Here is a 25,368-nt window from a genome sequence, read left to right as displayed (position 1 = left end):
CTGCTTCCATAAAAATGTCTATAAAGACAATTCCTGCCCTTTTTTCCCCACCCTGCACTGTTGTCCGGGTTGGTATTCTTGTCAAGGCTAGGCTAACATAACATTTGTGCAGGGAAAGCGTTAACTTTAATGTTCACATCCCGAATATTTCGGTGTAGCACACGTCACTTCTATGGAACCAGTTCTGTTATGTGCTCACAACATAAGGGCATAATTATCCCTCTTGGTGGGGTGGGGCGTTACATACTGGGCATTTTTGGTTTTGGGCACTTGTATCATGATTAGACAACATGAAGGCGGTTATATGGAAGCTAAACCCAGGGCCACCTGTTAGCGCATTTTTTATTTCCCTTGCGCCCCGCTTCGTGTACACGGCATTTTACACAGAGTTGTTAATTGGTAGGTGGAAGGAGGTATCGCAGTTTTCATGAAAGAATTTTGCAGTATTTGGTTGTGTGCTGATGACTTGCCAAAATGAAACCTTCCCTGCCGCCGCAAGATATTGGCTCATATAAGGGGTCCTAGAGGATCTAGTGGTTTCTAAAAGCCTGACGTTAAACTAACCTGCACCTATGCGCTGGGGTAAAGGAGAAATGTTTTTGCGATCATATATAACACCCCGGAAGTTGAAAATGGATTCTAAAAACCGACGCCAGAAAATCAACGACTCACACTCCACGCTGTTCGAAAGAATGCGCTTCACCAAGAAAAAGTGGTGTTATGAAACTTTGGAAACCAATTCTCATGAACTTGTGTGGCCAATTTATAAGCACGAAATGGCTGCCAATATTTTAAATGCTGTCAGATATTGAGTAAGCATTTTCATGCCGCACCCTACACCTTTCACGTTTCCAGAACGTGGTCGACGTGCAAATGCGGGCAGATAAGGTCTGTTATCAAATATTTTATATGAGACCGTTCGTCTTTGACGACTAACACAAGAAAAGCCTGGCCTGTCTTCCGCGATTCTGTGGACACGGGAAAAGTAAGTAAAAATGAATAATGAAGAAGTATGTATAGGCAATCTGTTTGCGAAATAATTCGTCGCAAAATCAATAGCCTTTAGCCCAAAAACCCATGCAAAATGTAAGCAGTAAACTGAAAATATTACAAATCCTGTTTAATACTATAGCGCACTGTAGCCATGGGGATTCTTTGGGGTTAGCAAATTAAAAAACCACTTAAACGGGTGTCGAATAGAAGCGATGTTAAAATTAATCTGGAAAAGTTGTCTTCTTAAGCTATATCATAAACAACGCAAGCAGAGTATCACAACACACAACAAGCGGGCCGAAAAAATTGTGCGGAAATGTACTGTATCGAGCAACTTCAAAGCTTAACCCCTCACTTTCCCCGATATTTAATCCCTCGATTGAGCCGTGGGAGGAAGTGCTGGCCAGCTCTAGCCTCGAAGAGCAGCTTCGGCTGATCCACCGGGCTGAGGCGGCATGACGCTCCAACGGGGTGATGAACTGAGGAAACCGCGCCCGCTTGACTCCTATCATTAAAAAAAGTTTATTCTCTCTCTCTCTCTGTACTATTGTGGCCAAAACGGAGAATGCTTGTATGATGGATAGGAAGAGAGTGTGTAACTCGTCCGGCACCATAAAAGGCTTCCATCTTTCGACAGAATTTGCAGAAATGCAATAAGACACGCTGCATATTTTTTCTCTTTTGTAGTGAAACGAGTTATCCAGCTATACGGCTGTTGACTATATTATTTCATCAGTATCATTTTTGGTTTCCATTTCGGTCATTGGCCGGCAACGCACAATTAGGTCATCTTCAAAATTTAATTCCTTGGTTTCTCGGTAAATAGACGGGTAACGCCGCTGCCCGTGCGTACATGCAGCGTGCCATTATTGGAGAGGGAATATTCTCTGCTGCCAATAAAAGGGACCCACTTCGGTATTCAGACGTCCTAGCACATTAGATGCTTCGCTGGAGACAATTCCCACCACATCACTCTCGGCTAACCAGACAAGAAGCCACCACACATCACCGATTACAGACCAGTTCCTATCCCCACAGCACCTCCTCCATTCTGTCTACCTCCTTTAGTACCCTTCGCTTTGCAATTTCTATCCCATGTCCATCCTGCTGCACCACCATGTACGTCAGGTCCAACAAACTCCAAGCCGGCCCCCTCTCCTTTTTCTGTCTTTTGAGGAGTGGATGGTTCGTCTGGCCGATCCGGACCTTCACACAAGGAAGAATTTGTGAAGCGGGCCTTGACAAAAGTCGCAGGCTGAGTAGCGCAGAATAAGGATGCACCAAAAACATGCGAGTGCCAAGCCATTACGCTTCTCAATAAATGTTTATTCTTCCTCTTTCTTTCCCTCTCATAGAATTTTTGTTAGTAGTATAACGTGACACGAATGAAGGTTTCTCAATTTTGCAATATTTTTACCCAAATCGTAGCTTTGGTGAGGAATTGGAGATACAAATGATTTTTCTTCCTGTTTGATAATTTTTGGTGTTTAAACCTGACGGTGTATTGTATAGCACACCTTTTTTTCAATTTGCACTATTAGGACTAATGAATGCCTTAACAGCTCAAGTTTACGGCACCTGTTATTGTGCCGGTACAAAAAAGTTTGCCTATTTTTATCGTTTTGACACTTGATGAGAACGGTAGATTATTAACCATGAGATATTGTGAAACTCTCGACATACATATAAATAGCACGTTCGATTCATTGCGTCTCACGCATATAACGTTTCACCTAGTTTACTTTCTGGTACACAACAAGGTCAAGATGTTCTGTTACATATTTTTTTTCCTACGTATTGGCACTGACTACATGGTACAAATCCCCTTGGGAAATATCTGCAATGCTACAGTTTCAGACTTTTGAGTAACAATAATATCGTGTATCAATACCTTAGCATTCTTATAACCGCTCCGACAATTTGGTAGAACATATGGCGCAGCTATAGTAAACCTTCCATGAATTAGCGATGTTATTGTTAATATGTGCTTTTCTATAGCAGTTTAGAGCTAAAATTATTTCAAGTGCTGTAAGAAATAGTGAACTCCTCTAGCTATCGTTTTTTTGTCGCCAAGTCGTGAGAAGGACATTTAGTTTTTTTAAATAGTTACTATTTAAAATACTTTTAAACAATGAAACAGCCTGGATTAAAACGCTGTGCGGATCTTGATTTTTATTAAGCGCGTTCAAATAACTTTGCAGTTATTTTTGAAGTTTAGAGCAATTTTGTTACGCACTTTACGCTGTGATTAGGTATTTGTTTATACTTAGGCTACTTATACCTGTTGAACCAATAAGGGGCAAATAATATTGATAAAACGTTTCCGCCGTTATTTTCTTTTAAGCTATCATCCCATGTTGTTCGCACGAACGAAGGTAATATGCAAGAAGATTGCCAAAGTTCGTTATATCTACCGCATTCCACTGCTCCAGGTCGGGTGTCTCGATGAAAGCGCGACATTACGGCGGAGGCGTACGTGAATTGAGGCACCCTGCTTTAGCGTTTATAGAAACACGTTAGTGGCGGTGGCGAATATGTTATAAGCATACTGAGCAAGCTAGATAAAAAAAGTCGTATTCCCTTGTAACTCTGGTATTTGAACACAGTGTGTCTAATTCTTTCGACCAACCGCATGACACGTTCCCTATTTTGAACATTTGTGTGTGTTTGCCTCAAATTTGATGTGTTTGAGCTTGTTCTGATTTCAATGTTTTTCCAGTCTGCATGACTATGTAGTATCCCCCTACTGTCGGAATTTTTTAGCCTGTTCTCCTTTCAATATGAAAACAAAATTCCGGTGTGAAGGTTCCCTCTTAGCTTGCTCATACATTGCATGGCGGTTATAGTCCCGCTCTTGCCACCTTCATCTTTTTCATCTTTTCCATTAAAATATTTCCCGTCCCAGGTTACTTTTTGGTGTTTATTACGAGAGCTTTCGGTTACAGGTTGTTAGGTTGGGTTGGGCTCCGTCACGTAATGGAGAGCGAATTAAAGTGGAGTAGCCACAATTCCAAGTCGCCTAGACAGGTTATTGTAAAGCGATTTTGAGAAAATTGGCACTGCTCACCAGAATTTGCAGTGCAATCCAAGTAAAAAATTTGTCGTTACTGTGAAGCTAAACCCATTATGCCGGTAAAGTGGAAGTAATTGCGGATATATAGCATCGAAGTGACGGCGTTGTAGCTTGATGAAGTTAAAAAATGTTCCTCACATAAACTGCGTCGCCTGCTGAATGGATCACGGCATGATCGCCACTGTGTATCGCGCAGTTAGCAGGCAAGTTATGACTCGCGCCAGCGTACGCATGTCTCTTTTGAGGCCCTCAACCTTCTGTGTTGCCGGCGAGGCAGTGAGAACTGTTTGTGTGGTGGACGCTTCAGGCTTCGATTCTAGCGATGCGTCTCAAATATATGGCCTCCCGTGTCGAGCTTCCACTTGGAAACGATGTGGAGAATGCGAACGAAATCAAGAAGTGGGACGTGTAGCGATGTATAACATTGGGGTTCGCGCCCTTTTTGTTTAACTGGAATTTCGGCTAATTCGAAGTGTTTTGCTGCCCCAGCGAACTTCGTATTAAACAGAGTCTACTATAGCGGAGAACGCGGTATTTATTTGGTAAAACGCTGGTCAGCGTCGCTCGAGTCGAGTTCTAATAGTTCCGTCAGGTGGTACACATGCAGAGCCTAAAACAACGCATCATATGCAATTTCAGCAGTGTCTTTGAAACATACCATAGTATGCGTTTTTCATTAGATCGCTGAGTTGTAAAATGTAAAAATAGTTCGGGGTTCTTAAGCCTGCTTAAGTGATTTGAAGCAGAAAGTCTAGTGATGCTGATTAAGAGCTTACTTTTTGCTAACTTACATTCGTTTCTCCCCTTTTCTTTCTTCGTCTTTTGTCGTAATTTACATTAACCAGCTTCTTTTCTGCCACACCATGTATAAACCTTTTCTCTTCAGCTTCTAAGTCTTAGAAAAGCAAATCAAGTCAGCGAGCAGACTGACAAAGGACAAACTCCCACAGAATCATGGTCTGTTCCACTCCCGTGTCGTCACGTTGAAGTGCCAAGGGGCACGCGTTATTTTACAACTTTTAAGGCTCAAATTCCTATTGTCGCAAAGTTTTCAAGCGTGTGGCATGCCCCTCAAAGCTTCCTATTTGTGGCCAAAATACCCAAAGTGTGTATGTGCCACGAAAGAAGGTACAAGAACCACAACAACTTTTGTTTTGCTCTGGCAACCTGTGGAGATAGCCCAGTGGGAGAAAAGTGGGCGGCTACTGTGGACCCTTGAGTTTAAATACCATGGGATCAGGCATCCGGTTTATTACCACTTTACACCGCTGCCATTTTATCTGGAGGAAAAAACAACGATGACTGTTTTTTTTTTTGCAGAATGCCGTAATTAAGGCTTTCGCGTGGTAAGTAAAAAAAGCCGGTCCATTTAAATGCACACACTGCACATAGGAAAGAGGGTGTGCTGCTTGCACAATTTCACGTTCTCAATATTTTACAAAATCATGCTCATGAAAAATTGTTATGATAAACAAACAGACATACTTCACAAACTTTATATTTAGCGTGCTTTTGGCGGACTTGGGCCAACGTCATTGGATTTGATACGGAGTGTGCACTCCCAAGTCGCACAAGTTGCGATTTATTTTAGCTGTTGTCAAACCCGTTTTGGCAATGCTCATAGCGAAACAATACATGGCGCCCGGTCTGCAGATCTCCGATCGGCGATTTTAACACTGCCCCTTTCCTTCCTTTCCAAGGCGCACTGGTATGTTTAATTCGAGATTTGTTAGTAGACAGGTGCAAGATCGGCACTTCCTGTGCCCACCCAGCGCCATCTACTGTTTGGCTTGGAACACTCTATCTACTCTTTTCATGAACCACTAACACCACTTTGATCTTCGGTTTCAGTAACTTACGTGTAAAACCGTGGGTTTTCGGGCGGAGGACGTTTGTTTGAGTACCACAAATGCTTCAACATTTTCCAAAACCTGTGATTTCTTTTCCCCGCATTGTTTTCGTAAAAAAAAACACCTCCTTCCCGTAGGGGAACCCTGAATAGTATGCGAAGCAGCCATGGGGTCTACTGAATTTCCCATTAGTTTTCGGTTCGTCGTTTTGTTAACGTTCAGCTTCGCGTGCTTTCGTTGTATCAGTAGCTTCTTAACGTTGTTTGAATGGGTGAAGGACATAAGGCGCGTTCGTAGCATATGCTCCCGTGTCGGTTTTTAGCGCAGTGGGAAGAGCGCCACGTACCTCCCGTTGCGGCCAGAGAGTCGTAGGATCGGAACCGGGCGCCCCCTATTTCTTTTAAAGTGGACTGCGCTGACGTCAGCCCGAACGCTGACGGGGCTGAAAGGCCGCGCTTAAGCAGTAGCAAACGGACGGCGGACAACGACGAGGCAGGGAGGGACAAAGCCCCGAGCATGAGATGCTTCGCACCAAATAAAGACGGTTTTCTATCTTCTAGTTCGGTTGGTTAAGGGGCGCGACGTATCAACAGATTCAATTAACAGTCTGCACCGGGACTGCCAGGTCTGTACCTGTATTACAACGAATTATTGATAATGTGAGAACAAGGGTCATATACCGGGGTGTACAAACCATCATTTCTAGGGGTATCAGTGACGGAGATTCGCCAGTGTTCAGGGTTATTCGGCCAAGTGAGGCAATGACAGTGCTAACACATGAAACAATATACATGGGCAAGCATCTTAACAGAGCTTTGTGAAGCAGAAGACTCTCATCCCAAGGCCGGGCCGCTGGTAGGATTGCCAGCTTTCCCTGAAAATTACGCCCGCCCGTCGGTTGAGGGCCAGGTGATATTTGTTGACAAAAATACGCCATCTTCATTGACATTGAATTATAATTATTTTATAGTTTTCCAGGAGAGAAACCAACATAGCTTGCGTGTTTAAAGTGACTATAAAGTTTGGCTATTGCTGAGAATGTGCTGTACTCTAAGGTAACAGAAAATACTTCATTTCTTAAAATCTCCATTCTGCCCTGGTTATTTCCCTGCATCGTGCCCCAGTGCGTTCGCCCGCGTACTTTTCCTGCTGACGTGTCTCTGCGCAGTTGCCTACACAAACTCATCGTCGTAGTTGCTGAGCTGACGCTTAGAAAAGCAAAACAAATTGGTGCATGATGGCCAAGAAACCGGCCAATGACGGCCGGTTTTAAGTACGGGCTGGCATGAGGCCCGCGGTATAAAAAACCTTTCGGACCAGCCAAAAATCGAGCACATCCCAACCCTCGAACCTGATAAGTTTGCTTAGCCTCGCGTCTACTGCAGACGAGGAATGTTTATTGCCACTGTGAATACTCGATTTTAAGAGCTGTATTGTTTATTGCTTTGAAGGAACTAACTTCGGCAGCGAGAAAAGGGTCTGGCAGAGTGTAATGATTTAAAAATGCGTAGATGTTCAGTGACTTGTACAATTGCGGCTTGCTCTTGCAGTTACGTGTTCCTAAATATTTTTAAACATTCCATTCATACCGAATTCCGAAACATACCATGTTTTTCAGCGTTTCAGACCGGGGTACAAACAAACATTGCGTGCGCGGGCCTGTATTTCGGTTACCGGCCGTGGTGGCTCAGTGGCTAAGGCGTCGCGCTGCTGAGCACGAGGTCGCGGGTTCGATTCACGGCCGGGGCGGCCGCTTTTCTGATGGAGGAGAAAAGGAAAAACGCCCGTGTGTACAAGATTTCGGTGCACGTTAAAGATCTCCAGATGGTCAAGAATTATCCGGAGCCCTCCACTACGGCACGCCTCATCGTCTGCGTTGCGTCGGCGCGTTAACCCTCGAATCAATAAAAAAAAAATCAATCTGTATGGTGGTTTGAAAAAGGGTGCCCGTAAACGGGAAACGCCACTGTCGAAGTAGAACATAGCATAACAGAAGAATAAGGGCTTCCCCTGGAGCGTTGCGAACTTTCCCGAACACAATCCGAATCGATGATTGTTTCGTTTTCTCAGCTTTTCCAGGGCCCCTGAATCCTGGCCAAAAAGCATGGAATAAGAGAGCGCCACAGTCACCGAAGGATGTATGTACAATTCAGCATCGGTTGCTAGGGTGGCAGTGCGTTTCCCTACAGGTACAGTAATGATAAATTTGAAAGAAGTTGCGCCAACATCCAGCGCCGGTTCTTTCAAGCTGCAAAACGGCTGATCTCAGAATATCGGCGGTAAAGATAGCGCTGGTTTTTCCATCGTGGGTTCATTGATTCATTGAGTGGGGGGTCGAGTCGTCGAGTTAACATCTGGGCTATCTGGTGCGCCGTAGCGGAAGACTTCAGATCAATTTTGGCCACACGAAGGTTTTTAACAGGCTCCTGACACGCAAATCCACCTGCATCATAAATGCAGTCATTGCGGTTTGGATCGAACACGCCTCTGTGGGCTGAGCAACACATCCCTTAAGCCATTGAGGCACCTAGGCTGTTTGTTGCTCTTGCATGAACCCATCATGACAGGAGGTCACTAAATTAATCGTCTTTTCTCTGTGTTTTTTAACTGTTCCCTTTCATGGCACTCATATGAGTGCCATTGACGAGAAATGGCGCCTATGGTCAGAACCACACAAGCTTCTCATCGTTGTTCATGTGGCCGCACGTTACTTTGCATTTGAATTGATTGAGTTCACTCACAGAATAACATAATAATACCACACGACCGGTAGCAGCGCCGCGTGTTTCTATACAAGTAAACAAGACAACCAATTGGTGAGACTTGCTTCAAAGAACTGCCAGCTGCTCAACGATCAGAGAAAATGCTGAGGAGAGCCACACTGGTGTTTCGTCGTCACGGAAGTGGTTGAGGTAACCATGCGCTGGGGCTCGTTACGGTCACACCCCGGGAAATAAATTGATGGCGACTGTAGTCGGAAAAAAATGGTCGTTTATTTGCTTACTTCACTGCAAAAGTCACCTAAAAACGATGCTGCCGCACCAAGGAACGTAAATACCTTAAATTTCTATTCGGCCCCATTATCACGCTGTCCCCTTTCTGTATCGCTCCTTCCACGATAAACTTAGCGGTTCCAATTGTCGGCTGCCACCCATAGAAACTGTTCATTAATCTGGCATTTCTTCGGTTTCCATAAATGGCAGCCGACCAATGGAACGCGCTAATTTTACTTACCCTGGGACTGGCCACGAGGCGCATGCTCAAGCGCCTCTGTATTGTGGGAGAAAACAGTGTTGCAGCGACTACTTGGTATTGCAAAAATCAAGCAGCATACATAATGTTTTAAAAAACAATGCAAATCGCACTTACGTATCGATGTTTTAACTCAAATATCCCTCGTGTTTTTTTTTTTTTATGAACGATGTTGACAAGTATTAAGGGTGTTTCTAGATTTAGCGGTTTCTAAAAGCCTTGCGTGCCGAAACCTCTCGTTACAGTTCTCAAACGTTGGCTTAAACTACATCAAGGAACGAAAATTCTGGCGGGCGGAAAGACCAACATTTTCGTGTTTAAGTACACTCATCAAAGACTATCGTCTTTAGAGTGAGCATACCATCACAGGCGTTCTTAACGCCTGACAAAGAAATTATAGTTTCCGAAGGCCCATAACGAGACCGTATTTCCGGTTTATCCATGTTAAGCTCAATTTCATGTTAAATTGAACTTCACGGCGATGCCCAGTTTGGCTCTGCTCCCCTTTTCCAGCACTGCTGCATGCGGTTTTTTTGCTGAAACATGCCTTTAGGTTCGCAGGTCGAGCTAGCGCATGCCTCCTCGTATCTTGGTCGCCGGAACCGCGCAGTCATTCACAGTTTGTGCCTCTTGACCAATGCAGCTGCATCTGGGTATTTCACAGCTGGGATTCTTGCAAAACAACCTCATAACACACGCTCCAAGTATTTCACCAGCCCTCCCCGCGCCTCTACGGAGCCTTTCACATTGTGCACGTGCATTGCTGTGCGCTTAGAGCTTGCGTCTTAACGGCGTGTATGTCGACAGAGGACGTAGTCACGCGTCAAAAAACGGTTCTCGATGCATTCGTCAGTCCTCACATTTGTGGTACCATGCCAAAGACACGAAAACTTTCGTTAAGATTTGTCAACGTAGTCGATTCAACCCAGTTTGCACCAGAGGTCCCGTGCAATAATTTGAAATGGTGCTAACTTATATTCATTCAGTACTTCAGAATGGTCCCATTACTGGAAATTTCTTTCCACCGAATCCTAAGTATGCATTAGCTACCCAAACGTGTTTTTTTATTCCGGATACCCAATTGAGTGGCTTGTGAGTGATTTATGAAGCTATGTTACTTAAGCATAGTATCTGTTCATTTTTATCCACAGCCATTCAGCTCGTAATCCGACAAAAAAAGGAAGGTAAAGTGCACGGTACTGCACTTATTCAGAACAGTGTCCTAGGCGAAATGTAGGGCCAACCAAAAACCTATAAAGGCAGCGTCCACAAGCTGGCCACACTGTTCATGACAGCCAAAAGCGTCAACGCTATCCAAATTCTGGTGATGCTCATGTACTACGGCGTAGAAGGGGTGGTAACGGATTATGCGTAATCGAGAAGCCACACTCTGTGAGAAGCGTGACATTGGCGCACACCTGGAGTTTATTTGGGGTGGAACGGGTACAGGTTCATGCCGCTTATTTTGTAAAGCCTGTTAGAGCTTGACGTGCTTTTTTAGTAAGTACTACACGAAGTGTCAGACATTTGAGAACACTTTATTGTTCTTTCTTTCTAATCTGAATAGCTGAGCTTGACTTTTGCAGTTTAGGAGTACGGTGGTATTTGGCATACGGGTGTTTCCTTAGGGCACGAAGCAAGAATTATTGAAGAGACGCCACAGGGCTTGCTACGGTGGGGCGATAAATTTAGGGCAACCGCCACGGCACCAACGGGCGCGAGGCGCCAAAAAGAAAACGCGCGCGGCTTGGTTTCCGGGAAGGCTCGCCTATTCAACGTTCGTCAGGCCATAGCCGGCTGCCGGCTATACCGGCTTTCTCTTTTTTGCGAACACAAGACAAGTAGCTGGGACGGCTCGGAAATATTGACAGCACGTCGTCTTGTAACAGGACAGGCCATTGAGGTTTGTCTAGAAGGACTTCGCCACCAAGCTCGCCGTAATACCGCCGCCTTTCTATGTCACTCTTCGAGAAGTGCTTCACGCAAACATCGTCACAAGACCGGAGCTCCCAATCCTTTCTAGGAACAGCACGAGCCCACACTTCCAACCGTGCGGGGTCACTGGGAACATAAGTGTAACTACCTATTCTTTGCACAATGTGTACCCACTGTTGCAGTTCTGCCCGGCACATTTCTGCCCCATCCCCAGGAAGCACGTTTGAAAACCGTTGCCTTTTTGCAGCATAAAAAGCGCGCGCCAATCTGAGAAGCCGGCGAGACGCGAGAGTGGCGAGAGTGAACCACTCGTGGAGAGAAGGCGGCATCGGCAGACGTCGTCTGCTCGGGGATTCCTTCTAGTACTTCGTTTCAAGCCCGCTACGGCATGTAACAAGGATTACTAACTTGTGCTAGAATGTCCAGGTCTTCTGTTTCCTTTATTTTACTGGAAGAAATCTTGCAACTGTTGCAATATATTCGGCAATATTATGAATTGTGTGTGTCGCGTCCGTAGAAGAACCTGTTAATTATCACAACGGGCTCGACGCGTCATCTGTTGTGCTGCTCTGCAAGCTGCATTTCTTCCTCGACAGACAGTGGCATAAACGCGCCGCCCGCCAGCGCAGTCCCAGCCCAGCAGATTCGCCTCCTCAAATATTTCTTTCTACGTGCCTTATTACAAGTATTATCCAACTATAGTCAAAGAAGAATTTATTAAAATGTTGAGCTTGGGAAGGTCGGATGCCGAATTCGTTTGTAGTAAAAATGCTTAAGATTCGCAGCGCGCAATCGACTTTGGAAATCCCCAAATCAGGATTCAACATGAGTGCGGCGCCGTAACACGTCTGTGTCTTGCTGGTAATGCACAGGCTTTTGTTTGTAAACCAAGTCCCACATTTGTTCAGCAGGAAGTCTCTACAGGAGTGACCAATTCTATCGGGCCACCGTCGCGTCGGGCAGTGTAAACAAACTTGTTATTTATCCTCGCATAAGGGACCCCAGCTGTTCCAAATTAACCGGCATTCCTCTAGTACGGCGCGTCACACCACCTACGCGTAGACGCGGTGCTTAAAACCCCAGATTTTGGATTTGAAAATCCCACATCAACTTCCTTGTTCTTATACGGGATATTCTTAAGCAGTCGAGCTGGTTCTTCTGTTGATCCTTTGCTGCCTAATTTTTTTCCGTCACTGATGTCATCCATAACTTCAATAGCTTCCACTACCCAATCAGTACAAGATAACCCCGTTCAGAGAATTTCTTCGATATTCGTCAACTTGAGGTGCCAGATTTCAGATGTTACCAGCCTTTCCGGAGGACCCACGTTAGCGATTAACTTAAAAAAAGAAGATTGCGCTGATTACACTCCCTTTTGGGTTGTATATGCGCTCACAAACAAGACGAAGAATCAGCTTTTTTGTGAGCTGTTGCGGAGAACACTAATACTTGTGTATACAGGCTGCAATATTTCTCCCGGAGAGCGTGCCGATGCTCTGCTCTTGCTTTGGCTCCTTACTAGCTCAAGTACTAGGAAAACAGTCGATAATGCCCTGGAATTATCACTGAAGTGAGGAGTACAAGCCTACCTCCGTAACAAATTTCTACTTTTATTCGAGCTCCCCTTCCGCACTTCTCTGCGTTGGTGAATCAAGCACACTGTAGTGATGGGCGCGGCACTGATGATGAGGGTTGCCAAGGGCAAGTGACGCTGTCACCTGGGAGCGTGTGTTAGAAAGGACCATTTCTCGCTTGATGGGGAGAGATACATTTTACACTTTAACAAGAAAGCAAAACCAATGTGTAATATCCTGCACAGTGGGATATTTTGTTTGGTGTTTCGGAGCTTTGGTGGGATGCATCTGATCCCTAGAATTTTACCGTCTTATTTCTTCGTAAAAAACTGTGCTAGATAGTAAGGTGGAGTCAAATCAACGACAGCGAATGGCTGTGGCAGCGCCTATTGTGCAGCCCCACGTGGTCCAAGTTCTGCAGAAGTGTGTCCAGTAATGGCCCATAATATCTGTATTGCCGCGAGACATGCCTAAAATGTCCACCTCAGCTGCTGCTCCGGGCGCGTGGTTCCCGCACACGTGCGGCGTAACTGTTAGAGCGTGCATACTCCTGTCCGACAGCACAGAATCATGGGGAAGAACGAAAAGCAGATTACGGGGTCGGCGGGCAGTCCCAGGAATGAGTAGAGCGCTTTTGTGTGGGTCATGACGTAGCCAACCTCAGAGCCACGTGATTATCCGAGATTAATGTTCTTAATTGTTTTGTTTTGTTTTGTTAAAGGAAAGGCTGCAGCACGCGTTTCCGGTTATGCTACCTCTGTTGGAGATTAAATCTTCGCCACTGAAGTCCCTAACAGCCCAGGGCTATGAGAACTTCGAATTTAGCAGTACAACGAGAGAACACCACCTGCAGTTCAAGTAACGCCGCTTACCCTTCTTGTGCCATACAGTTACAAGCTCCAAGGGTGATTTCGGGGCCTGTGCGCAAAGCGTCCTGTCAAAACGACAGAGCTCAGGACGGCATCGCCCTGTTGCCTCAAGTGGCATGTAAAGACTCCCAAATTTTTAATATAAAAGCGGGAGCTACCCCCGATCGTCATGTAATCGCCTTACCACGGTGTTATCCAGCAAAATAGAGGAGAGTACGCGCAGGCACGTAGACCTATCTGCTTTGAGGAGCGTCGTCTGCTCCGCTGTTCTCTTCACGGCAACAAATCCTCTGTGTTTCTTACCATACAAAACCGTTTTGCTACCGCCAAAGGTGGCTATCTAAGCAGCAAGGGGTATATGTTTAACGCGATAGCGTTATTGGGCTCATTTTTCGATTTCTCCGCGGCACCTAGTCGTCTGTTATCGGCTGTGCTCATCAGGAATCCACAGAAATACGTCACCGCTGCTACCCGGGAGCTACGACTGAGGCAGCAAGATTCGAGGGCTTTGCAGAATGTGTAATGTGGCGAAGTTCGAAAAGCATTACGATGATACAACATCGGTTACGAAGGGAAGGATAGGCGTTTTTATCAGGTGCTATGCCTGCGCGGTGAAATTTGTTCTATGCCCAGTCGGTGGTAGCATGCCCGAAAGATACGCTCGCCACCGTGTGGACCACTTGAGCCATCACATCAAAGCGTGTTTACACCAGAAGATAAAAAATACAAATTTCCGGCAATTCATGCTCCGAAGCTACACGTGGGGTACGAGGCACGCCGTAGTGGATATCTCAGGTAGAATGTCGCCCACTTTAGGATCTTTAACGTGCGGCAAGATCTCGACACTCTGGCGTTTTTGGTTTCTGCTTCTATTAGAAAACCAGCTCCCGCGGCCGGGAATCGAGCCCGCGTAATTGGGATCAGTAGCTCAACGCCTCACCCACTGAGCCACCTTGGCGTGTCTTCCAGCGGGACTTATGGTGGCACCAACATTGCGATACCTAACTAATGTAGAGGGTAAATAATTAACGCCGGGCTCTCAGAAATCAAGGAAGGCCGATATTAGAGTCATTAAGCAACTAAAATAAAGCCCACTATACAGTGTTTAACGACATAGGCTTTCGAAATACTTTTAAATATTTCAACGGTTGCGTCTCCGCTGCAAGCTCGGTTTGGCAAACGATAGATGGCGCCACACGGCCAAGCTAAAAATTATTCTCAAAATGAGCACGGACATCCTCCCAAAGACCAGTCGCGTAAGAAGGCCCGGCGTTGCTCTAGAGACAAGTGATACTGCCAAATTCACATTCGCCAAAAACAAAACTTTAATCAATTGCCCATAAACAAAACACCCAACCGAAACAGCGCAAGAAAAGAGAAAAAGAAATGATAAGACTCATGCAACCACTGTTCATGATCTGAATATTGCAGCGCCAACCGTGCCACAAATTTAGCCGCACTGAGAAAGTTCAAGGAAGACCATCATCAGGACAGCATATAGGGCAGTTCTGATTTTCGCGATTTTGACAATGAGGCGTACTAATAGAAGGTGGACAAACAGGGTAAGAGAATGAACATCCGTGGACTTATCTAGATGAAGAGGGAGGTCATACTCTCGATGCCGAGTAAAAATAAGAAAATTCCTAGCACGGAACCAACTCGGGAAACGCCGGACAAGAGTTGGGGAAGGTCCATGGGAGAGCCCTTCCCCTGCAGTCGTCCTAAAAAGGGTGTTTGTTATAATTAAACTTAAACTTTATTGAGCATTGAGCATTTCGTACATAGAAATGCGAAGACAAACACAAAAGGCTGCAAAACTGCAGCTTGACGAGGTCATGCCCCTCTGCCACACCCCTTACGGTTGGCGTGGCAGAGCAGAAGCAGTAATTTAAAGCATACGCACAGGAAATGGTCCTAAGAAAATAAATCTCGCCTTAACATGTCGATATTACATACAAACATGAAAGAAAGCATTACAACGCACTAAAGCTCACAGTTTGTAAAATATACTTATAAAATAATATACATACACGCATATGTAGACTCATAGGTACGTACATACATATAAAGGTTACAAAACAAAACGGAGTACGCAGGTACATAAAAAGAGAAATGTTGGATATGTACGGAACCTGTGTAGACACAGAAAAAAAAAGACAAAACTTGAAGAAAAAATTCCCCCGCATTTCCCTGAGGGGGAGAATGTGAAAGTGCGAATGCACGGTTGTCGGCCCGCTTGCGGCGCTTGCGCTCGGCCCCCGCAGCCCACCGCCTCGCCGCCTTCTCTTTCATCTCTTCCATCGAGTTTGTAGTATCACGTGTACACCACGCAGTTATCAAGCCGCTATAACGCCGTTGAGTCGCCAACGCACGCCGCTGACGACGTAGTTTGAATGCGTTAAAGATATAAGGCGCGTACTGACACCGATATCAGCGTCGCATCCGTGGCTTATTCGGTAGAGCGTCGGGCTGCGGCCCGCAAAGTCCTCGGATCGAAACCTGGCGCCGGATGCTGTTTCGCTTTTAAATATAGAGGAGCACTGCGGACGCCGCCGCCGCCGCCGACGCCGGCGGTGGATGGTTTGGGGTCGCTTATAAAGAGCATTCGCTCTTAAAAGCCATGTTATATACAGGTATGCATACACTCATTAAGACCTGCACTACAGAAGTATCCACACAATACTGGCAAAATCAGTGTACGGTACTTTCAAACGCAGAGCATTTCAGTAACTAACGATGTCACCCATGTCGGCGTCCGTAGTCCGCACCGCACCCCTCCCTACTATATATAAAAAAGAAATACTATCCGGCGCCAGGTATAGATCCCTCGACTCTGCGGGCGGAACGCAATGTACATAGTGCTCTAACCACTGCGCCACAAAGCCGAGACAAATTTGGACGCTATGAACACGCCTTATATCGTTTACTCATTTAAATTACTACTGACGAGCGCTCTCTCGTCAGCAGTTGCCACAATTGCAACAACATTAACGTAACGCAAACTACTTAACGTCATGCGCCCCCGGAAATGGTCTGCATTTGATCGTGCCCCTCGCGAGGGGGATGTATCAATGCGTCTTCCTACTGGCCAGTACACTCGTCGCCTTCTGTCGGATGTTGCGCGAACCCTTTGCGGCTGATGGCGCGAGATTTGAAACGACATTTTTATGAACTAGTTTCTTCGATCAAAGGGCACCTCCCAAAGCTACTAACGAGGGTTTGTCCACCACAAGGCTCAATCGCTTCAGGGTTTGTGCCCCTACATCCAAATTGATTGCAGATTACACTTTGAGGACTAGACTACCACTGACCTGCGTGGGATCTTCCTATCTTTTTTATATGCCCCAGTGTGCAGGGAATGAAAACAATGCCAATAAAACCCTTGAAAAATATTACAAGTAATTTTGGCCAAACCAGGGTTGCCACAAGAGACAACGACTAATAGATTTTCAGTTAAAATGTTCTATGTTCAGCAGTAAACGTTTGCTTAAGTTTCGCTTAGAAATTGTATTTATAGCTATGGCACTCTCGGATAGGTTATTTAAAAAGCAGGCCGTTCGGGATTGCAACCTATCATCGCCATAAGTCGTTCTTGAAAATGGCACGAACCATGTACTCCTTCCCCTTATTTCGTACGCTACGGCCAACGGTTTTGTTAAACTACATATACTTAAAGGAATACTGATGGTATATGTAAACATTGCGGGATTACTAGCGCAAATTGTAGTCCGGAGTCCCCAGGCCAAGTTTCGACCACTCTAGGCGCGTTTACGCGATTTTATTTAGTAGAAAAACTAATTCGAAAATGCTGTCTTCCTCTCTTTACGCGCGCCCATTTTCTGTGGCGTTTTCGTGTGACGTCAGGAGGGGGTGAGCTGGCAATTGGCTGCGATACTGCACGGCTCCCCGGCCTTCAGACAGAGTCAGTCGGCCCAGCGTTTTGTCCGCCGGCCACCGGCGGGTCGTCGCAATCAAGGAGGTTAAAAAAAATTGCTTGGTCGCAATTGTTCGCTTAGTTGAAACGAAGCCAGGACACGTTTGTGAATGGGAAAATGTGCCTTTCTTTACTTGGTTTGTTTGTACACTGTCAAGTCAAGGCCGCTCCAAGTCAAGGCCGCTTCACACAAGCGCTGCACAAGCGCACATGCGACGCTTCGCTGACTGGTACGCCATTAGGAAAATATAAGGCCTCTTGAAGGCGGGAGAAGAGTCAGCGAAGTCAATACAGGTACTAAGGAAATAAAATCAACTGATATTTTTACCGTACAGCGTAAAACTAGGGCGAGGGAAGCACTTTTTTGCGCTGGGTGAACAAGCACAGCGGTCAGGAGCACGACTATGCATCTGCGAACGCTTTTCCGTCTACGAAATGCAATTGCTAGACGTGAGCTACTGTGGAAACTCGGGCGACGCTTACTGCACGAGCGCAGTACAACAAATAGTCACCTAAGCTGCTTGAAATGCCAAAAATAAATAAAAGTGTAAACCGGTTGTACAATATATACCCTATATTATCCAGGCCTCCGCATCCCGCTTCGTGGCTCTGTGGTCTGGGGTGGTAGGTATGTCACCGCAAGTGTTTTGAAAGTCACGAGTTCGAATCCCCGCGGGTACGTGCTTTTTTTTTGTAACTTAACTTTTTTGTTTTCCGCCGATGTTTTCTATATTGAGTTCACCTTTTTTTGGGCCGCAACGTTCATGGCTACACGAAATAGTTCACAAAACGCGCGCAGGCTGGCACTGGTGCGCTAGCGAGTTCTCGTTGGCGTGCTGTTGCCATAAGCACCGACTGCTTGAAGGCAGTGGGCACAGGCCAGAATAACAGACCCTTGGCCTGGTGCGAACACGCTTTTTACGATACAGGCATGAGGGAGGAAAGCTCCAAATATGGGGGATAAGCGCATGACATTTGGGCGTCTGCGGGTACGCGGAGGGCGTTCATGCACTGCGTAGGTCTCGGCTAGTGAATACTACGACTACAAGCCGTCCTGGGAGGCTTATCTTGTGCATTTTACAGCCGACAACATGGCAGAAGCGCGGTACGATGATTACTGAGATATTGAGAATGCCCATCCAACAACGCCATTGGTTATGTTTTACAGAACCGAAACCGAAACCGAAACTTGTTTGATTGCTAACCTTGGGCATCGTCCAATCACGGCGCTCCTCCTCCCAACGTCAGAGCCTTAGTGGCCTTAGTTGGTGCGGCCGCCGCAAACCGCGCATGGTAGTTTTTCTTCTTTCGCGCTTTGTAAAATAATTACCGATCTGTCAACCCGATAAACGATGAAAAGTGTGCTAATTTGAGCCAGTCTACGCAGTGCAAGCAAAAACGGTAGCTTGACAAATTCCCTTCAGTGTCCCTTTAAATAAGCTGCACCGTTGTGTTGCAAGCTATTTTTAGATTTTTTTAGAAGATTAAAGTGTAGATACATTGGGCGGGAGGCAGATTATACTGAAGAAATAGTTCGTTGGTGTGAGAGTCATACGGTGCGGTTGCGATATGTCGAATGGCCTTTTTGTGAAATAAATGCAGCTTATTAATATTTTTTACGGAAGTGGTTAACCAAACGAGGCTGCCGTAATTCATGTGAGCTGTGAATATAGCAGGATGAAGAATAATTTAAAAATTTATGGAAACACATGCCGTAAACTACGAAGCACCCCACGCGCTCGAGATAAATTAGTGCAGACGGGATCGACATGGGCATCCCATTTTAAATGTTCATTAAAAACAATGCCTAAAACTTTTATTTCCGTAACGATACAAATCTTTTCAGATCCGATATACAAACTCAGGTTTCTGTCAACAGATCCTTGAGCTGGTGAAAATAATACTGCTTTAGTTTTAGTATTTATTTTTAACGAGTTCACTTTAGTATATTTGTGAAGCTTTTGGGGGGTTATACTAGCTAAATGCAAAAGCTGAGTAGTATCACACGATTGAAAGAAAACGCTGGTATCATCTGCGGAAATAATAAAGTGTGCAATATCAGTTTTTCTACGATATCATTGATAGAAATATTGAACAGGATTGGCCCTAGAAGACTGCCTTATGGAACTCCAGCCCTTACTTCTTACATTGGTGTTCCTTTACTGCTACGACCTGTTACCGGTTACTTAAATACGATTGCAAAAGAGTAAAGGAAAGCCTCCGGAATTCATAATGTTGCAATTTTTTAAGCAATGTTAAAGGAGCCATGAAGAGAAAACAAAAGTTTGTTATATTCGAAAGATTAGGTGTTTCATAGAACCCCAAGCGCTTTCCCGGAAAAAAATGATGCTTTATTCACTGAGAAATAAGGCAATTTAAGACAAAATTTTAAATCTCCTGCTAAAATTGCACATTCCGTGACGTGAACAATGGCGTCATACGAGCCGGTCCATGAAACATATACTTATACAGTCATATATATACTTAACATATACTTAACATATACTTAAGTTCTTAACATACTTAAGTACTTATACTTTAGTACTTACTTAGGTACTTAAGTACTTATACTTAAGTACTTAACATATACTTAACATATACTTAAACATATACTTAACATATACTTATACAAACATATACAGTCGGAAGCAGCAGCGGCGGAGCTCTGACGTTTCGACTAATTCCCCCTGCGCCAACTTTCCAGGCTGCCTGCTGCACTACCGTGAATGCTGCCTCGTGCCGTCCTGGAGATTGGCCAGTCATCGTGAAGCCTTAAACTTTGCTGTATCTGCGCCATCACGTGCCTGGGACGTTTCGTGACGTCTACAGCATGAAGCAACGCCCCCAGGGACTACAAAATAAGACACCGACTCTACCCAAGCTTCAGTCGGCAGCAGCAGCGGCGGAGCTCTGACGTTTCGACTAATTGCCCCTGCGCCAACTTTCTAGGCTGCCTGCTGCACTACCGTGAATGCTGCCTCGTGCCGTCCTGGAGATTGGCCAGTCATCGTAAAGCCTTAAACTTTGCTGTATCTGCGCCATCACGTGCCTGGGACGTTTCGTGACGTCTGCAGCATGAAGCAACGCCCCCAGAGACTACAAAAGAGGACACCGACTCTACCCAAGCTTCAGTCGGCAGCAGCAGCGGCGGAGCTCTGACGTTTCGACTAATTCCCCCTGCGCCAACTTTCCAGGTTTGTCTCAACCCGCCTCGTAACCTTATAACGACTGTACTCGTGCTGCTTCACTGCTGCTGCTGCTGCATTTTGTGCTGCCTGTATTTTTTCTTCTTTTTTCTATAATGCGTTGTGTCGTAGGGTTGTAGTATTTCTGCGCCTACGTCATTCTTCGGACATGTCTAATGATCAACAGTGCGCCACGTGCGCTGAAATACTTGAGCCAGATGAGCTTGTAATGCCATGCAGTGAATGCTTAAGCCAGTACCACCTTGGTAAATGTTCTGGAATTTCCGAGGTAACCTTTAAGACAAAGGGAGAGGAGTACAAAAAATCTTGGCGATGTCCTCAATGTTATAAATCTAAGATGACTCCAACCTGTCCAAAAGAGAACGAGCAGTCTCTCCTTGCCATGCTACTCGACATCAGCCGGAAGCTTGATGACCTGACGCCTCTCAAAGAAACTGTAAGCGAAATCCAAGCGTCGATCAAATTCATGTCTGAGCAATACGACAAAGTTCTTGCTGATGTCGCAAGGCAGGATGGCGAAATCAAATCGCTGAAGTCCAGGGTCCTCAAACTCAAAAAAACTAACACGGAACACGACCTCTCCAAGATGTCTGATGCGGTAAACGAATTGGAGTGCCACAGCCGCAAACTCAACATCGAAATTCACGGCATCAAACAAAGCAAAGATGAATGCTTCTTGTCGAAAGTAAACCACATTGCTTCCAAACTATCACTTGAACCTATAAACGAACAATCAGTCACTTCAACACACCGGCTACATTCAAAGGCGGACAGGATCCCAGGAACTATCGTTCGCTTCGCGAACCAGGCTATGCGTGATCGGTGGCTTGACGAAAGGAAACGTATTCAAACTGTCGCGCCGGGTCACTTTATCTCAGAAAACCTAACCGCCCACAATCGAGCACTACTGAAACTTGCAAAAGATTGGGCATCAGATAATGACTATCGCTTCGCCTGGCTCCGAAACGGGCGGATACTCGTTAAGAAGGATGCAGGTGGTCGTAATGTCCGAATAAAGTGTGCCGCTGATCTAGACAAGCTAGCCCCTCCTGGCCATTAATTGATCCCACAAACTACTATCTCTTGCGCAGATTGGGTTTTTCCTTCTAATTTTTTGAATTTTGTTGGAAACAAACATGCTAAAGCCACACGTTGTTTCCACTTGAACTGCCAATCCACCAGGAATAAAGCTGCGGAGCTGGATGTATTTTTTAGCAGCCTTGACTTTAGATTTGATTTCATGATGTTGTCTGAAACCTGGTACGATGAATACTGTGTTCCTTGGCGTCTGCCGGATTATCGTTGTTTTACCAAATCAAGAACAGCGTCACGTGGAGGAGGAGTCTCCTTGCTCGCTCGCGAAGATATTTGTGTAACTCCTATCGAAGAATTTTGCTCTATTACCTGCAATTATGAAGTTTTGTCTGTTTTATGTGCCAAAACTGTGTATTCCGTGTTCTACCGACCTCCGCATGGGAATATCGATGACTTCATTTCTTTTCTTCAGTCTTTCATTCAATACGCTGCCGACAACAAGTATAATGTCATCTGGGGCGGAGACTTTAACATAAATATGCCAGCTGACAGCACTGCAGAACAACAATTTCGCACGCTGCTAGTAACTCATGGTTACTACAATCTGATTTGCGCGCCGACCAGGAAGACCGTCAATACATCAACATGTATTGATTTATTTATCACCAATTTTTATCCCAACAGTGTAACAGCCAGTGTTTTTTGCCACAGTGTCAGTGATCACATGCTCATTTTTTGTAGTGTAAAAAGAGAGGTGAAGACCCTAAACGCATGCTCGCACAAATTTCAGCTGATCACACAGCATCAACTAGAAGCTTTTCAAAATGAAATGTTATCTACTGACTGGAACAATGTTTACAATGCGCAGAACGCCAACTTGACCTATGAATCTTTTCTGCAGATATTTACGAGTTCCTATCAAAAATTCTTCCCTTTGCGTAACAGTACGAAACGCCCTGCCAAGATACGCAAGCCATGAGTAACGAAAGAAATTCTTGATAAAATTAAAGATAAAACGAAGCTATACCAGAAGTTCATGGCATCGCATAACCCAGCTGATTTTAAAATATTTAAATCTTTTCGAAACAAGCTGAATAATGAGCTACGAAAGGCCAAATCAAACTATCATTACCAGTCATTTACTCATGCCACAATGACAGCCCAATAATGTGGAAAAACTAAACTGCATGATGAACCGCAACCCCAACTCGGTTCAGCCGAATAAAATTGTAAAAAATGATATTACCATACCGGAGCAACTACTTTCAGATACCTTTAGTAATTATTTTACTAGTCTAGACGGCAGTGCGGTCAGTGACACGGCCTGCCGCCATATTACTGCGTTTTGCACCGACAGTATGTTCGTGCAACTTACCAATGTGACTGAGAATATTAAAACTTTTACAGAAATAAAGATTAGCACCACTCGCGATGCTGATCAACTACAAATGAGGCCAGTAAAGTTTGTACTTGATGCTATCGCACCAGTACTAACATACGTTAATAACTTATGCTTTTCTACAGGAGTTTTTCCGCAAAAAATACAAATTGGAAAAGTTTTAGCATTGTTTAAGAAAGGAGACAGAACTGATATTTCCAATTATAGGCCTATATCCATACTACCTTTATTTTCTAAGTGCTTGGAAAAACTTATTTTTTGACGTTTGTCTACTTTCTCAGAAAGTAAAAATCTTATAACTCAATGTCAGTTTGCATTTCGAAGAGGCATGAGTACGCAACTCGCTCTGTTAGAACAAAAAGAATTCATACTAAAAAACTTTGAGGATAATTTACTGACCTTGGGGGTTTTCATAGATTTTAGCAAAGCGTTTGACTGTATAAATCATGACCTTCTACTTCAGAAAATACTTCATTACGGTATTCGGGGCGTCGCCCACGATCTTATAAAATCATATCTTAACCATCGCAGTCAGTATGTGGAAGTAAACGGTATTTCCTCTCAGCTCAAGCCTATCAAATTAGGCGTGCCCCAAGGCAGCATAGTAGGGCCGCTTCTCTTCAATATTTATGTAAATGATTTCGTTAATGTTGATGCTTCTACCAAATATGTAATCTATGCCGACGACACGACGTTACTCTTCACATCCAATAACTGTGAAGACTTAGTAACCACTGCCAATTCGGTCTTGGCAAAACTATATAAATGGTCGAACGAAAATGGCCTCACGATTAACACAAATAAGACTAAAACAGTTCTATTTCAAGCTAAAAACAAGAACGTAAGTCTTCAAAGTGACATAAGATTAAACCATTGTAATCTCGAAGTGGTGACGTCAGCCAAAACACTGGGTATCATTTTTGATCAAGATATGTCATGGAGTAGCCACACTAATTACCTCGCCGGGAAACTCTCGCAGATCGCGGGTCAAGTATTCGCACTTAAATCCCTTCCTCTCAAAGTAAAGCTACTCGTTTACCATTCCCTCTTTGCCAGTCACTTGAACTATTGTATTCTTGTATGGGGCACGACTTCTGCTACTAATATTAACCATGTGTTTTTGCTCCAGAAAAAAATTATACGCTCTGTATGTAATGAAAAATTTGATGCACACACTGCACCTTTATTTTCACGATTTGTAGTAATTAAATTTCCCAGTTTGTATAATTACCAACTGTCGACCATGCTTATTAAAGAGCCCAGCTCCACACAACGTAAAATATGCTGCCTAGCAAACCTACGACCTACTGCGCGCCATTACGGCACAAGATCAGCAGAAACGTGGCATGGACCTTTCACCCGAACAAATTATGGCAAACAAATGATCCGCTACAATCTTCCAGCATTATTAAATACCCATGATTTAAACAAATTCAATTATAATTCTTGTACAACCGCTCAACTGAAAACGTTCTACTTACATTGCTAATCTGCAGTAAATTGTGTGGCTATGTCTGTTATTTGTTCCTGCTTACTATGTTAGCATGTTTTTTTTTGTTATGGTAAAATGATGCAGTTCTACTTTGTACGCGCACAACCGTGCGTGGTATTTGTGGTCATCCATGTGCTTGGATTAATTTCCTTCGTCCCACGCTCGGTCATGCGTTTTTGCGTGCACTTTTACATGTACATATGATTGTGTATATATAATCTTTGTATATCTATATGTACGTTCTTTCCTTACGTTTTGTATATATATTTTTGTTGCTTTTTCGCCCTGCTGCTGCAACTTACACGGGTTGTAAGGCCCAGTCAAGTTGCTTATGTGCAACTTTTTCCCTTTCTTTCCCCATAACCTTGTACAGTTTATCAAAAATAAACTATTACATTAGTATGTCGGCTCCATATAGCACCCACACGCGAGAGTCGGCCGAGACGGCGGCCATTTTAGAAATACTAGTAAAACCTAGTGCACCCGCAGCCCTAGTCATGGAATCGCCTGATCCGGAGAACGAAACTCTCGCCGAGGAGCTCGGGCTTGCATTTAACAACCTCACACCACTTGAACGCTCAATGCTTCTAAGTGCACAAGCGGCAAGAGTTGTGGGATACGCGGTGGACGGGAAAGCGACCATTCCGCGATAGCCACAACAGACGAACGCCCTGCTGTCAGCACCACTGCCTCGTCAGCCCCGTCGCGACGGACGAATACAGACTGGTACGTATGTGCCATATTTTTATTACGGTT

This window comes from Haemaphysalis longicornis, unplaced genomic scaffold (assembly GCF_048455015.1).
Source record: "Haemaphysalis longicornis isolate Haplotype H1 unplaced genomic scaffold, Haemaphysalis longicornis Haplotype H1 scaffold_13, whole genome shotgun sequence".
Taxonomy (NCBI): Eukaryota; Metazoa; Arthropoda; class Arachnida; order Ixodida; family Ixodidae; genus Haemaphysalis; species Haemaphysalis longicornis.
This window is presented reverse-complemented; position numbering follows the sequence as displayed.